Below are 12,025 nucleotides of genomic sequence, written 5' to 3' on the forward strand. Positions count from 1 at the left end.
CAGCACATACCTAGAACTATATATATATATATATATATATATATACACACACACACACAAATCCCTCTGCTATACACCTGAAACACAGTTCAGTTCAGTTCAGTCGCTCAGTCATGTCCAACTCTTTGCGACCCCATGAATCGCAGCACGCCAGGCCTCCCTGTCCATCACCAACTCCCGGAGTTCACTCAGACTCATGTCCATCGAGTCGGTGATGCCATCCAGCCATCTCATCCTCTGTCGTCCCCTTCTCTTTCTGCCCTTAATCCCTCCCAGCATCAGAGTCTTTTCCAATGAGTCAACTCTTCTCATGAGATGGCCAAAGTACTGGAGTTTCAGCTTCAGCATCATTCCCTCCAAAGAAATCCCAGGGCTGATCTTCTTTAGAATGGACTGGCTGGATCTCCTTGCAGTCCAAGGGACTCTCAAGAGTCTTCATCAATTACACTTAAAATTTATTTTAAAACTGTCTATTCTAAGAGTTTCTCCCTAAACCTTTTCTCAAGTCACGGGAAGACGCTACTGCAAGCCTGCTCATAAAGGACAAATCATGCTAACAGAAGCAAATAAACAGCCTTGGGGAAAAACTGAGAACCAGTCTATCATAGATAAGCGTGCCTGCTGGCTGAGTCTGACACATCATAGGAAACAAGGGCACGTTTTCTGACGACAGAATTTCTCTCACTTGCTCTCATGTGATTAAAATACCTGCATCCCATAATGTCCTGCAAAGACCACTGTGAATTTCAATCTCTTAATAGCTAAAATAAAGCGAAGAATCACTCTCAGGACCCATGTCGCGTGTCCTCAGCGTGAACACCTTTTTCATCTCCATTTGATCCTCACAGAGAGTGCTTACCGGGCATATCAGTCAATAATAAGATACTTAGAGGCACCTTCTGTAGGAGACCTACCCCCGCTTCTGTGACTGTCTCTCGGGTTAGACTTTGGCCAGCTTGATTTCTTCTTCTGCATTACGGAAAAATAAAGATCTTTCAGCCTAACTATCACTTTACTGAATGAAAAGGGAAAGTCGCTCAGCCGTGTCCGACTCTTTGTGACCCCAAGGACCATACAGTCCAGGGAATTCTCCAGGCCAGAACAGTGGAGTGGTAGCCTTTTCCTTTCCTAGGGGATCCTCCCAACCCAGGGATCAAACCCAGGTCTCCCTCATTGCAGGCGGATTCTTTACCAGCTGAGTCACAAGGGAAAGCCCAGGAATACTGGAGTGGGTAGCCTTTCCCTTCTCCACGCAATCTTCCTGACCTAGGAATCGAACCGGGGTCTCCTTCATTGCAGGCGGAATCTCTACCAACTGAGCTATTCTTTACAAGTCATATGTCCATAGGATCCCACCCTCACACTCAAAATTCTGGACACAATGGTTTTGTCCGTCTCTGCACCTCACCACACACACACACACACACACACCATTCTTCTCCCTCGTCATGTTTTTTTGGTCCACACCATGCAACCTGTGGGATCTTAGTTCTCTAACCAGGGATTGAACCCATCCCGCCTGCAATGGAAACTCAAAGTCTTAACCACTGGACCCCCAGGGAAGTCCCTCCCTCCTACTGACTAGCTATGGCCCGAGGCCTGAGACCACATAATGAGCTGCACCCTGTGAAATAAGAGGCGGGCACAATGGTAGAGAGAAAGGACTCGAGACGAGAAAATCAGAGTGTACAAACCAAAGAGCGACCAGGACAGACCAGTGGGATTTGTTGTTGCTGTTGTTCAGCCGCCCAGTCGTGTCCGACTCTTCGGGACCTCATGGACTGCAGCACACCAGGCCTCCTGTCCTTCACCAACTCCCAGAGCTTACTCAAACTCATACCCATCAAGTCAGTGAGGCCATCCAACCATCTCATCCTCTGTCGTCCCCTTCTCCCGCCTTCAATCTTGCCCAGCATCAGGGTCTTTTCCAATGAGTCAGTTCTTCACATCAGGTGGCCAAAGCACTGGAGTTTCAGCTTCATCATCAGTCCTTCCAATGAATATTCAGGATTGATGTCCTTTAGGATGGACTGCTTTGACCTCAAGTGACCATTTGGCTTTTTATTTCCAGGAATCTAAAGAAAAGCCAAGTTTCCGCACTGGAGTTAAGTGGCACTTGACGGAGCTGTAGATCCGTGCCTTCGTTTCCTCACTGTGCCTGTTCAACCAGACTCAGGAAACCAAACAGAAAGCCAGGGTCCTTGCACTGAAGACCAAGAACCAAGGGAAGAGGGCTTGGCGTGGCCACTGGCCCATGCTGACCATGTTAAACCCAGGCTCAGGAAATGGAAATCCACCCAGACGCTCCAGACAGAGAGGGCCATCAATAGTACTGCATTAAAGGGACCCAACTGGGTATGTATGTGTGTAAGACCATGCACCATTTAATTTAACATGACCACATTTACATTTAATGGATGTGACCGAATGTCGGACATTTGCTTAAACAAGGCAATTCAAATTCCCTCCAGTAAACCAGGCAAATACTGAAGCTTCAGCGTCCCCTTCTTTTTCTTCTTCTTTTTTTTTTTTTTTGCTTTTGGCTGTGCTGCTTGGCGTGTGGGATCTTAGTTCTCAGACTACGGATGGGAACTCGTGGCCCCTTGCAGCGGAAGCCCGGAGTTTCAACCACTGGACCAACCGGGGAAGTACCGCCCGCGTTTTCTTTTAAGAGCTACGTCACACCAGCACGTTTGCGCTTGAAAGAAGCAGAAAAGACATTCTCTTCCCCAAACTGCTTCCATTTCAGAACGTACCTCCAGCCTTATCAGAGAAAGATGACCACGTGCATGCTCGTGACATCACAAAGTAGATTTCCCAGCACTGGGGTGTTTCTGAAGAATTTAAAGGGATACAACAGGGAGCCAGGCACTGAAATTTTTCTCTAAAAAGAGTACAACAAAGGAGGAATGCATTTAAGGTTCTTGCCGCCTGTGGGCAGAGCCCAGAAGGAGATGTGATTATCAGGCATACCAAGGACCTGCTTTTAGGGCAGAAATAGGTGGACAAGAATTTTTTTTTAAGTCGTGATGCCATCGTGACTTGTGGGTTTCTACCATGTAATTCTTTCAAGGGAATCAAAATAGTTTAACCTTCCAAAGAGCCCTCAAGGGAGATGGGTAAGACAGAGATCTGAAGGGAATGCATGACTTAAAAGTCACAGAGTGTTAGTCACTCAGTCGTGTGTGACTCTCTGCAACCCCATGGACTGTAGCCCACCAGGCTCCTCTGCCCATGGGATTTTCCAGACAACACTGGAGTGGGTTGCCATTTCCTCCTCCAAGGGAACTTCCTGATCCAGGGATCGAACCTGCGTCTCTTGTATTGCAGGCAGATTCTTTACTGCCACCGGGAAGCCCAGATTTGCACAGAGTGCTCAATTTAAAAGTGCTTCTTTCCTTCACTTCCTTCCCTCCCTCCCTCTCACTCCCATTTCCTTTCCCCATTCTAAAACCACTGCAACAATAAAGTTCCTACAAGACGCATATGCATTCTGGAACCTTTCAAACTACAGAAGGCAACAGTAACACCAGTACTGAAACTGAAAGGACACACACCTCAAGCTTAAAACCAGGGGAGAGAAGTTGGAGGAGGGGCTACATGGGGATTTTGGCCAGAGACAGTACCCCAGGATGTGGGAAATCTCATATTTATTTCTTCATGTGGGTGGATGCTACAGATGGTTTTCGTACAACATAATTCATTGAACTGTATGACTAAAACGTCTGAGTTTATTGATTGTATTTGAAGTGTCAGTAGGGAGGTAAATTTTAAAAGTAAATGTAGAAATGCCTACTAGTGAGATAAGCTCACGTTTAGCTCCTCGTAGTGGCGTCTGTGGCTGCTGCTACATGCTTTCACTGGCTTTAAAATCCTGAAAGGTACAAGTAACCTAGATATCTATCGACAGAGGACTGGATAAAGACGCCACGGGGCATGTGTACAGTGGAATGTTACTCAGTCACGAAAAACAATGAAATAATGCCACTTGTCGCAACATGGAGGAACCTGGACTCATACTGTGTGAAGTTAAGTCAGACAGAGAAAGAAAAATATCTCTGACATCGCTTATGCCTGCAATCTTAAAAAAAAAAAAAAAGGGTCCAAATGAACTTATCTACAAAACAGAAATAGACTCAACAATCTCATGGTTACCAAAGGGGAAAGGTGGGGAGGGGATAAATGAGGCGTCTAGGATTAACAGATACACGTGACTACATATAAAATAGATGAGCAATAAGGACCTACTGTATAGCACAGAGAATGATACTCAATATTGTATAATAATCTCTAAGGGGAAAAAGATGAAAAAAAAAATCACTGTGCTGTCCATCTGAAACTAATACATCATAATCGATGCTACAATTTTTTAAAAAAAAAATTCTTAAAAGAATGATTCTCTTCTGTCCTCTATGAATCCAGTTCACCGAAGTATGTCAGCTTCAACCTCTGTGTTTGGTTGAGAAAATTCAACATTTCAGAAGACAAGTCCTCAGGTTGACTATTCTGTCTTTCTTCCACTGGATCAGACCACAGCTGAAAACTGCTGGTGAAAGATATGTGCAATTTGACACTAGATTCCAAAACTGCAAACCCCTTTGTTGCAAAGGTGTTAAGGGAGCAAATGAAGGCAGAAGGCATAGCAGCTGTCTTGAGACTTTCCCGGTGGTCCAGTGGTTAAGACTGTGCCTTGCACTGCGGGGGACACAGGTTCCGTCCCTGCTCAGGGTACTGGATTCCACTTGTTGTACAGTGCAGACAATGAATAAACAAATAAAACCTTTAAAAAAAAAAAAAAGAAAGAAGGAAAGCATAAGAGACGTTTCACTGCTGTGGTGGTGGCAGTTTAGTCCTGTTAAACTTTTGTGACCCCATGGACCATAGCCCACCAGGCTCCTCTGTCCATGGGATTGCCCAGGCAGGGATACTGGAGTGGGTTGCCATTTCCTTCTCTAGGAGATCTTACCCACCCAGGGATCGAACCCAGGTCTCGTGCATTGCAGGCAGATTCTCTACCAAGTGAGCCACCATTAGTTTCATTAGTAAGGAATCACATACTCAAGTTTTTTGGTTGCTAGCTCTTCCCTGTTCTCATATTATTTACTAGCTTACATGCTCTTGAATAACCTACTACTAAATCGTCCAGGTGGAAATAGTGGTAAAGAACCTCCCAGCCAATGCAGGAGACGTAAGACACACGGGTTCCGTCCCTGGGTCGGAAAGATCCCCTGGAGAAGGCAATGGCACCCCACTCCAGTATTCTTGCCTGGAAAATCCCATGGACAGAGGAGCCTGGTGGGCTACAGTCCACGGGGTCACAAAGAGTCAGACATGACTGAATAGACTCAGCACAAAACCGTCCATGCAGAAAATATAAAGAAAAAAAGTGTGGCTCTCATTGATAGAATCAGCAGACGTAGGCGACAATTTAGGCAGATGGTCTATTTTAGCTCAGGTGTGAATCTGTACCGTGCCGAAAGCACTTCTGAAGGTGAATGCGTCTCCCTCCTTCACTGTGGATTCCAGGGCAATGGACGTCCTCTACGCTGGGGGAAAGAGGTCCCGTTGCAGGATAAAAAGAGGATATCTGAACTTGTAGAGGTTACGTGGCCTCGTTCTGTGAGGTTAGGATGGGGAAAAGAAAGTGTCCAAGCTCGAAGGAATTTACCAACTGGGAGGACTGATCACAGAAGCCAATTTCACATCCCAATTAAGACACAACAGAAGTCTTTCCAAGCTGAGAGAAGCAGACGGCGTGGGTATAGTACCAAGATGAGTAGGCTTCAGACATACATGAGATTGATTAAAATCTGACTTGCAGGCCCTCAGTACCATGATCCTCTTCACTGGCCTCCTGGCTTGCTCTGTAGGATTCTTATTTCCACGAAAGGAAATATTTCCTCTGCATCTTAGGAAACCGAATCCAGGCCGCTCGGTTGGTGGTTTTATATAATGCCGTCACGTGGGATGCAGAACAGAAGAGATATATTGACTAAAAACTTCCTGCGTGGCTCAGAGAGGCAAAGACTGAAGACAGGGAATAACACAATATACGGACCATCAGAGATAAATGGCCTTTCAGATATGCAGGTTTTGGAAGCTATCTTCTTAGAAATCTGGAGGTTACGTTGTCAGGGTTTTTTTTTTTTTAATTTTTTATTGAAATGGAGTTGATTTATAAAACAAGGCTGTGTTCATTTCAGCTGTACAGCAAACGGACTCAGTTACCCATCTGTATTACCCTTCTAACTACACTCCTTTTCATATTCTTTTCCATTTCCAGTGTCCACGTTTCTTTTGGTATTTCCTTCATGTCCCTCTCTATCTCCTTGCGGTTTTTCTTATTTTCTCATTTTGAGCAATACCACGGGTTGCATAGTTGGAAGTTCAGAATTTTGAATATTTTTCCTGGTGAATAAACTGTCCTTTTTTTGTGTGTTATGTGTTATCTTTCTCTCTATTAACGTTTGCCTTAAAATCACTTTTATTTTTAATTAAAGTATAGTTGATTTACAACGCTGTGCTAATGTCTGCTTTACAAAGAAGCAATAGTTTTATATATATATATTTTCATATTCTTTATAAAATTTTTCATATTCTTTTCCATAATGATTTATCACAGGATACTGAACACAATTCCCTGTGCTATCCAGTAGGTCCTTGGTTTTTAATCCACCCTCTATATAACATTATAGTTTACATCTGCTAATCCCAAATTTCCAACCCTTCCCTCCCCCATGCCCCAATTTCTCAATGTTTAAAAAGAAAACAAAATATTCAACTGCTTCAGTACACTGATCCATTATGAATACATCTGGGGCAAAAAAAAAAAAAAAACAAACAAAAACCATCTTTCCCACACACGTGACACGTAACTGTCTTTAGATGATGCAATATTCTGCCGTAAGATACTGCAGACAGAACGATGGAGCAGAAAGTGTATTCACTGGTGCCACTGGCTAACTGCGGGGCCTTAAAAGACCTGTTTGCCCTCTTTGGGATTTTCTTCCTCATCGGGAAATAAAGAGTTCGTCCCCTGGTACAGTTAAGAGTTGCAGATTCTTAAGGCTGCCTACCATGTTCAAGGAGGTGGTATAAGTGAGCGGGCCAAGAGCAATAGACTAGGAGGTCAGAGAGCTTGGGCTGCACTGGGAAATCCGTGCCATTGTCAAATCTGGAAGGCATCTCCTAATAAGACCTCTTTGATTCACAGAATGAACTTTGAGGGCGTGCATGCTAAGTCGCTTCAGTTGTGTACGACTCTTTCTGACTCTGTGGACTGTAGCCCGCCAGGCTCCTCTGTCCATGGGATTCTCCAGGCAAGGTTACTAGAGTGGGTTGCCATGCCCTCCTCCAGGGGATCATCCCAATCCAGGGATCGAACCCACGTCTCAGGTCTCCTGCATTGGCAGGCACGTTCCTTATCACTAGCGTCACCTACATTATATATGGCCAGATAGCAAGGTTTAACATACAAGAGGGACAGCTTGGGTATTCACTTCTGCACAAAGCGTTCAACAACCCTAGTTTTGCTATCATTGCTACTGTGTGACACGGTAGCTTTAGCTGTTCTCCGCAATCAGTTGCAGACAACACAGAGAACTTAAGCAGGAAAGGATCTATGGGGCAAACAGACAGCTCACCGTCTTGAGAATGGATGCAAAAGCAGACCCAAAGATACATTTTCAAGACAATCTCCTAGAAGCACAGTGAAGAACTGGCTTCATGGAGGAGCAGCTACGCAGCTTCATCAGTAAGCAACCACCAAAAGGCAACCTTATGAACCATGCCTCCAGTGTAGTCAAGACAGAAGGAGCTAGACATGGCTGTTCTCGGTCTTGCTTGCTTGTTACAATCGGTGGTGCAAAGTCAGAATTTACAACGAGAGGATGTCTGAAATGTAAAGACGATGCTTCAAAGATTTTCAGGAACATAGATCTTAATGTGGCTAACTATTCACCGTGTATGGCCATTAACTTTAAGGGTTGATGATTTAAAGATGTGTTTTTCTTCTGGGAACTTTCTAAGAGAAATGGTTGCCTGGGGTGGTCATGACAGGTGATTCTTATTTGTATCTTCTTAATCAAATTACGTTATCCAGGGGAACTCTTGTCGACTTGGCTTTTGGTATACGTCCTTGAGAGAAAAGCTGCCAGATTGATGGTTAAAATCTTAATTGCTGCTCAGGCAATTAACCTAGCCTCTGAAACTCAAAGGACTTTGCAAGATGTAGTGGGATTTACGATGTTTGCATGGTGAGCATATATAAACTTAATGGGGGGTGATCAAAGCCTTCCTATTACAAAGGCAGACAAGAAATAAGAAAAGTAGAAAAAGAGAAAGAAGCAGGTTTTGCTTTCAGGGAAAACAGAGATGAATGTTTAAAGCGGTTATGTAAGATACTTTACGTTTTCTCAAAACCATGGAAGCAAATTCTTTTCACTTTCAAATACATACCAATGGTGCGTTTAGTAAAAGTCAAACAAGTCCCCTCTATCTCAGGAGACCTTGAAATCGCCCTTACTGTCACATGGCACTGAGTATACGGTGGTGGATAGTTGCTGGTTCAGCAGTGGCCGTGTCTGACTCTCTGCAACCCCACAGACTGTAGCCCATCAGGCTCCTCTGTGCACGGGATTCTCCAGGAAAAGGACCCTGGGCTGCGTTGTCACTCCCTTCTCCAGGGGACCTTCCCGACCCAGAGACTGAACCAAGGCCTCCTGCATCGTGGGGCAATCTCTTGCATTGCAGGCGGATTCTTTACCAGCTAAGGCACCAGGGAAGCCCGTGACTACATGGTGGATGAAAGTTTTGCTCTCACCCAGGTTTCTCAGCCTCGGCAATACTGGCTAGTCTCCAGCACTCCGGAGCCCTCTGCGTTCTTGAATATCACACACCTAAACCTGGAGGCCGTGGAATTTTTGGCCCTTAAATGTTCCAGCGCAAGACTTCTTTCAGTCTCTCTCTTTTTTTTTTTTTTTCCCGAAGCAGAGTATCTTTGGGCTGGCTATTTCTTTTCAGTGCTTGGAGGATGGGGAGCATTATTGCTGGGTACCATGGTGAGCAGGCCTCCGTCCACTAGATGGCAGTAGCACCCAGCCCCTCCCCCTCCATCCGCCCCCTCCCCAAAAAATCTCCAGCTATTGCCCGATGTCCTCAGGAGGCAAACTTTCCTTCCTGCATTTAAGAATGTTTTCTCCGGGTGTAAAGTCAAAGAGTGTTGAAGAACTGATGCTTCTGAACTGTGGCGTTGGAGAAGACTCTTGAGAGTCCCTTGGACTGCAAGGAGATCCAACCAGTGCATTCTAAAGGAAATCAACCCTGAATATTCATTGGAAGGACTGATGCTGAAGCTAAAGCTCCAATTCTTGGACCATCTGATGCGAAGAGCTGACTCATTGGAAAAGACCCCAATGCTGGGAAAGACTGAAGGCGGGAGAAGGGGCTGACAGAGGATGAGATGGTCGGATGGCGTCACCGACTCAATGGACATGGGTTTGGGTTAACTCCAGGAGTTGGTGATGGACAGGGAGGCCTGGCGTGCTGCAGTCCATGGGGTCGCAAAGAGTCGGACACGACTGAGCAACTGAAAACTACAAGAAAGGAACACTCTTTCATCTTCACATGACTCAGTTATATCTGAAAACAGACAAGAACGATTAGGTGTCTTTTTTTTCTTCTCTTTTTCAGGTTAAAATCACTGCGAAATATGAAGGCATCCTCCGAGACTGTTCCTTAAAACCGATGAAACAAGGGTCAGATGAATCAATTGGGTTCTCTGCCTGAAGGAGGCTGGGGAGATCGCTGCTTCTCTGCCCTATTCACTGGGTCACAACTTCTTCGCAACCACAGGGCAGGCAAGTAGCCACAGCATCTGACCACGTGCCTGCCTCTAAGTCACACAACTGCCTTCCGCCAGTATCTGCTCCTACATTCAACACGTGCCTACTTTCATTTCTATGATTTTTTAAAGGAAGATTTAACTCTTTAAAAAAAAAAATCAGAAGCCACAGCCAGAATGCAAAAGTACATACCATTTTCTTCTTTTTCTTCCCAAAGATACTCACATTTTTTTTGGTCAGGGAACCAAATTACATAAATCCTTAGGAAGGACATGGTCTATGAGAGCATCACACCGTATTGGGTATTATGACACATAACAGCACCAACACGATGTTTATCACATTCTAAATAAAATAAACAGTGGAGCCAATGCAAGGTGCCTCTGATGTTGAACAGGTATGTCTTCCTTTCCGGATCCTGGCTGGAATTAAAAGATCGTAGGAAGACACAAACAGGTTGAGGTGGACGTGAGCAGAACTGTCACTGAAAATGATACAGTGTTTTGTGTGTGCGTGGCATCTGGAGGGAAACTGGGCCGTGCAGAATTTATCAGGGAATCTTCTATTTTCTTTTTTTTTTTTTTGAAGACGTCATTCACAGCTCTACTGAAACACTTAGTCCACACAATGTAGGACACCCTGGGGCAATCTGTGGGCAAGGAATTAATTTCTTTCCCTGTGTTAGGAGACCACTGGCGAGCTGTGTGGAAGCCAAGTGTCTGTCTTCTGAAATCATTTCTGAGAGAGTGGCTTGCGGCTGTCAGTCACGGCGCGGCACACCACGGGAGACATCTATTTCATCTGAGGTCCTGCCAGTGGGCGGCGGTGCCGATCAATTTCATGCATCGTTAATGAGAAACGAACACAGCCCGTTGGCGAGAGGGCTATCACTTTCTTGATCCTTTCTAAGCCTTGCTGGGGTCTATGCAAAGCCCACTCTCCGAGGAGCCCTGGTGATTCTTGGCTCTGAACCCCCTGATGTCTCTGAGCAGCCGTCTCTGTATACACAGGAATGGTTTGCCTCTCTGCCGGGTCAAGAGTGAGTATAGCTTTGCCATATTCTCCGTAGTCTGCCTTTGCTCAAGAAGTGGGCTATAATATATCACGGATGCCACGGCGAACTGAACGAAGTGAACGTCGCTCCGTCGTGTCCGATTCTTTGCGACCCCATGGACTATACAGTCCATGGGATTCTCCAGGCCAGAACACTGGAGTGGGTAGCCTTTCCCTTCTCCAGGGGATCTTCCCAACCCACGGATCGAACCCAGGTCTCCTGCATTGCAGACAGGTTCTTTACCAGCTGAGCCACCAGGAAAGCCCATCCATGGTGAAGATGATCATCAAAGCGTTTTCAAATTCTTACTAAATTTCAGAGCTTTTCCAAGGTTGGAAGCATTTCCTTCCATTTCCTTGGTGGAATCAGCTAGCAGCCCCCGAAACGATCAATATGACTGAGAAGGCCCAGAAGATCTCTGAATGAAAAACTGGTAGGAAGTTCCCTGGTGATCCAGCGGCTCGAGTCCAGGCTCCCAGCTCGAGGGGCCAGGGTTTGATCCCTGGTCGGGGAGCTAAATCCCACACACAGCAACAAAGAGTTCCCGTGCCACAGCTAAAGATGTGGTGTAACCACACGAATGTTTTAAAATGAAGCAATTGCAATGGCCTTTCACGGTGTGAATTACGCACTGCACACCGAGTCAAGGATGACTACGCCCGAACTAGATTTTTCTCAAGTCTGGACTGGAAGACCTTCCCGAATTTCTCAGCCACCCTTGAGGTATTTTCTCCTAAGGCCGACTGCCTCTACCCCACAAGCGTGATGCTGTTAACATCAAAATCTGGGGCTCACATGTTGCACTGAAGAGGAACGTGAATCACCCAGGGTTCCTGCATCTGGTCCCAAACTATTATAATAAGGCTTGCGGCTTTATTGTTTGTATTTCTGGTATTTATTCTACAACGAAGATTTAAGAAACACACAAAACCATACACTTGGCATCTTCCAAGAGTGAAGCTGAGTGTTTTTCCGTGGGCTGTCTATCTTGGGGAAGGTACTGGTAGCATCACTGTTATCCCAGAGTGACAAGGATGAGACAGTCAATGATGGCTGGAGCATCGCAGCTCCAGTAGCCATACCTGGCAGATAGACTTTCGTTGACATCCGTTTCACAGGCCTCGATCTC

The sequence above is a fragment of the Ovis aries genome, chromosome X (assembly GCF_016772045.2).
Source record: "Ovis aries strain OAR_USU_Benz2616 breed Rambouillet chromosome X, ARS-UI_Ramb_v3.0, whole genome shotgun sequence".
Classification (NCBI taxonomy): domain Eukaryota; kingdom Metazoa; phylum Chordata; class Mammalia; order Artiodactyla; family Bovidae; genus Ovis; species Ovis aries.